This window comes from Aulostomus chinensis, chromosome 1 (genome assembly GCF_037954235.1).
Source record: "Aulostomus chinensis isolate RoL2024-O1b breed Wild chromosome 1, RoL_Achi_v1.0, whole genome shotgun sequence".
In the NCBI taxonomy this organism is placed as follows: domain Eukaryota; kingdom Metazoa; phylum Chordata; class Actinopteri; order Syngnathiformes; family Aulostomidae; genus Aulostomus; species Aulostomus chinensis.
In genome coordinates, this window is record NC_141320.1 from 26,494,281 (window position 1) to 26,499,361 (window position 5,081).

A 5,081-nucleotide genomic window follows, 5' to 3' on the forward strand; every position below is an offset into this window, starting at 1 on the left:
CTTTGCTAGGTTACAGTGACTTGTGTACAGAGTAGTGACTTGATCAGCTGGTGGTGATGATGTAGCTTTAGGATGCTAACACAGTTGTTACTCAGGGCACCGCTGGTTGTGATTTAGAGTCCAATGAGAAACGCTCAGTCTCAGGTTCCAGCTTGTCAGTGAGTTCTTTGAGGGTCAGAGGCTTACATACAAATATAAAAACCAGTTGAAACACTTCCTGGAATTTTAAGAGGATTGAATACAAACAAGGAAGCACGTAAGACAGAGGAATAATACCAGTAAAGCAATGAAGGCACATGGAGGATCAGACATGAATCATAAGATTTATCTGAGACTCAAGTGGACGGCAAAGGTAGCAGGTGAGAAGGTGTTCAGGATGAAGGGTCAGTGACCTCCAAACAAAGAAAACTCCTGAATGGAGGTTGAGCAGAGTCTGAGGAGTCAGGTGGAGCTGGCAGTGAGACAGGAGTTGAGGCCTGAACAGATGCAGCACTGGTCTTTGTTACTGTGACAGCACGACAACCAACAGGACCTGCTTACGTTCTCAGCTGGATTGTTCCCATCAATGTACGGAACCTCTCCAACGAACTGGTGGGGGGACGGCCTACCAAGCCTCCATCTCAACGACCGTGGCTCCCACTGGGATCCGCGATGCTCTTCTCAGGCACAAGGTGGTTTCTCTCCACTGGTCAGGATGGAGATTCAAGGCTCACGGGAGGTCAACAGTATTGTGACCGTGAAAAGGGGGAGAGGAGAAGTTCTGTTTAAAGTTAAAGAACAAAGAAACAAAAAAGTAAGCAGAAGAGAAAGAAAAGGGGAGAGACGGACCAGCAGCTGGAGGAGCTCACGGAAAAATAAGAAGCGCTGAAGAGCCTGAACCCAACCCAACTGTAACGGATGGTGTCGTGACTATTATAATAAACTGGTCCGCCGTGGGGGTGACCTTTGACCTGTGTGGGGCTGCTGGCCAATCAGCACCCTTTGCCGTCCTCAGTACTTCTCAGATATTCCTGTATTAAACAGGTCAACAGAGGGCAGTCATGCATCCCTCAGATCCTCCAGAGCAGGGGTTTTCAGTTAAAATTCTCCTGGGTCCAGTTTTCAAACCTCTTCAAGCTTGGGTCTGGAGGCCTAGCACAGTTTTTCATGACTGCTGATTTCAGTGATGGGCCCACGCCTGCATGTTAGCCAGCAGTCGAGCTGTGCTTTATGATCCAGGGGCATCTTTAGCCGATGGAGGTAGACTTTAAGGCTGTTGTATCAGTGTCTGTTTGGTCAACAATGAACTTTCAGATCGAATGAAGTCGCCGGCATTTCAATAATAGTTCAGTCGTATTTATTGTCTGCTTTTTTTCCACATTAACCTTAAACCTATTGTCCAGCAGGGGGCAACATAAAGAAAAGAATGAAATGAAAATGGATTCAAAAATACTCAGAATTTACTGGCATTTGACTGCACGTATATGACTATGTGAGTGTGTGAGTGTGTGTGTGTGTGTGTGTGTGTTTTGAAGAAGACTTCTTGTCTCCATTTTTGTTGTCACTCTTCTCAATTTTCAGTTTCACTCATTAAAATGAAGCAGCTTTGACGTGTGTACTTCTCTTGTGCATCAACAACTTTGGTCTTTAAGCTCCTGACAAACACACCACACGTCACTCACTCTATAGATTAAATCTGCTGATAACACAAAACACGTGACCCTGTGACCCTGCATGACGTTTTGCTCCAACTTTCCAGAACTAATAGGAGGAACAGCATGGATCGTTCTGAGCAAGAACTCTGACATCACCATCATCATGAACAAGAAGGCAGTAGGACTCAACTTCAACAAATCTGAAATGTCCCCTTAAGCTCCTGCTACTTTGAACTGATGCCTAAACCTTCAGTTTCCATTCATCACTCAGAACCTCTCACAACCACAGAAGAACAAGCAAAGGTTTGGAGCAGTAAAGCCTTTAATAATGACATCATCATGTTTGAGGGTTTTCTTCCCTCAAACTGTTTCTACCAACACGACAGAATCCTGGAAATATTTCAGGTGTTGACCTCCCAGCAGCCTGAAGGTCAACCTGCATTATCTGTTATGTTGCTGAGCAGAGGAAGGAGCTCAATGGTAGAGCGCTAGCTTAGCATGTGAGAGGTGGTGGGATCGGTGCCCTCGTTCTCCAGAAGACTTCAGCTTGTTCTGTTGTTGAGCTCTGATGAAACCACTGACTTTGAACCACACACAAAGTGAAGGAGTGACTTAAGATTGATGGCACCTGAGGAACTTCTAGGTTTCCTAAAATCAACTGGAAATTCATTCACTAGTTAAACAGTGACTCTACCAGAGGGGATGTAGCTCAGTGGTAGAGCGCATGCTGAGCATGTGTGAGGCCCTGGGTTCAATCCCCGGCATCTCCAGCTGGACCTGTGTAGCCTTCATCTTGTCAGCTAAAGTGATCCTTAAATGTGACAACAGTCGATTAACTATCAGAGGACATCTTCTACATGTTCAAGGTGGGCGAACTTTCCACAAATGTTCAAAATTACTTTTGAAAATGAAAACATAGATCAAACCTGCCCTGTCAATCACCCACAATGGGCGGATCGTCCCACTCCCTATCAGGTTCCCCTCTCCGCGACCCAGGAGGCTCCCTCTCCCTATCAGGACTAGAAATCCATTGGGGTCTCCCTGCTCAGGTAGGAGTCCTGCCCACAACGTTAAGCTGTTGATGTTCTAGAGGAGACAACATCTGATCTTTGTTAGATCCACCAGTCAAAGGTTTTCTTTAAAGGCTGTAGCAGCTGAGAATGAGGGATTAATAACCATCTCAGTGAGGACATTTTGAAACATGATGACATTTTATTGACTTGGAACACTGCAAAAATCATCTCCCCTCCAAAAACCCTCCTCTTCAACTTTGTACTCAAGTTGTCTCCTCATCTGGCACCACAGGATCCAGGACGTTCAGTCAAAAAAATCATTAGTGATTTCAAAAATGGCCATCAGACACAAAATAAGACTTCAAACAGGTTTACAATTTTATTTCATGTTGACACATTTAGTCCATTTAACATCAGGACTGCTCCCAGATCAGCTCCATGACCTCATCCCTGCACCAGAGTACCGCCCAAGTTCATCAAGGATGGCCAACATGAGCAGGTCGAGATTCACCTCCATCTTTGGAGGCTGATGAATTTCCTCCTGAGGACCGTCAGGCTGTTTCCTTACTTTGCTGTGACCCAACAGCAGACAGCAACAAGGACTGTGGTGCACTTGGTAAAACCACCATCTGGAGTCTGGAGCAAGATGCTGATGTGATCCTTTGATGAGTTTAGAATTAGTCAGAGATCAAAGACTGAAGCAGGAGATCAATGCACAGAACCCAGAGATCATAGACAGAATTCAGACATCACACATAGAATTCAGACATCAAACACAGAATTCAGAGATCAAACACAGAATTCAGACATCAAACACAGAATTCAGAGATCAAAGACAGAATTCAACGATCAATCAATGTGAGGAACCAGCGTCTCATGTGAAGATGCTTCTGAACTCATGAAGTGAAATCCTACCAAATAGAGATGAGTGAGTCCAACTGGACCTGAACAGGAGAGAAATAAAGGAGTTATTGTTATGCAATTGTTATTTATTTCCAGGCCAGGTGAGGGTTGGATTTTGTTCATTCATGTTGAAGTGAACTGACAGTGGGACTGTGGACCTGGGCTGAAGTCCAGCTCACTGCTGGTTTAATGAAACCACCTGATTGTTTTTCCTATCAGCTCTGATCTGATGGAAGAAACAAAAAGCCAAACTTCATTCGTCCGTGTCCAAACTCCACGTCTGTTGATGTGCAGCACTCCAGTTATTTGTTTCTTTCCAGACAGAAGCAGGTTGGTGGAGGAATAAAACCTCAACAGTGAACAAACAGCAATGAGAGAAGTGAATCCTGCACTCAGAGAAGTTGTGTCTGCACTCGCCAACCAGGAAACGCGTCTATCTTCTGTGTGACTGGGGCAGCTGCTGTGAGCTGCGTTTCTCAGCTGTGTGGGGGCGGGACTCTGTGTGTGATTGACAGGTCAACTGTCTGCCAGACAATGTTGTGGGACACAAACACAAAATGCGAGGTGCCATTTCCATTCTGGGTCGATCAGCTCTGGGACCGTTTTGTCTTTTGAATGAAGAAATGCATTAATTTCAGGTAGCAGCTTGTAAAAATGCCCCGGCTCAACCACCAGACCTCTGTGTACACTGTCAAGAAAAAAAACTATTAAAAAACAGTAAAAAGTCAGTCAGCAGAGTTTCCAGATGAATACCGTCAAATTTCAGTAATGAACTGTTCCACAAAATTACATGGAATAAACTAAAAATACACAGCAGGTTTCACAGTCCCAACTCATTAAATTACAGTCCATTTAGTGTTGATAAATGTGCATTCAACTGCAGGAAAACAGGCCCATCATGGAAAAACACATGAAGAACAAGGACCTTTCAGGTTCTTCTCTAAGTTCAGGGCTCTTACTGGTTCATTTATGAAACAAACCAGTCTATGAGCAGGAATTTCCCATTAAAAAAGTTCATTTGACAGTGGAAAAGCAAGCATAGTGCATTAAAATAGCCAAGTTTAAGGTCAATCACTGTCAATTGAAGCTATTTAGTTGTTACTTTATGAAACTGAGCCAACTTTCTACAGTGATTTCCTGTTAGATTCTTTTTTCTCCAAGTATAAAAACTACAACAATGTATAAACACAGAATCTGTACTTTGAACAATAGAGAATTTCTACATATTTACAGTATCAGTCCATCACTTTAGAGGATTGGAATGTAAAAAAATCATTGGACAATGGAAATCATTTATCCTTTAACAAAACAACTTCAGTGCAGAGTTGATAACTGCACTTCAAACTTTGAACTGGTGTCCACATCAATGTGGAATTTGAGGAGGCCACAGCCACCAAATTTCCCAGAGTTCTTGACTATTTGCAGTCTCTTCCCTTGGAGAAGTCAAGTGGAACTACAAGACAAGGACCAGAAATCCAAGCTGCTGGTGGACCACGTGGTGCTGTGTTGATGCTACTTTCCCACTCAAAGG

At 43.8% G+C, this 5,081-nt stretch overlaps 1 non-coding gene across 1 annotated transcript; it reads left to right on the forward strand.

Annotated features, from left to right (window-relative positions):
- Positions 1 to 2,332: 2,332 nt before the first annotated feature.
- Positions 2,333 to 2,404, forward strand: trnaa-agc (transfer RNA alanine (anticodon AGC)). The gene has a single exon. It is a non-coding gene; the product is annotated as a tRNA-Ala (tRNA).
- The last annotated feature ends 2,677 nt before the right edge of the window (positions 2,405 to 5,081 follow it).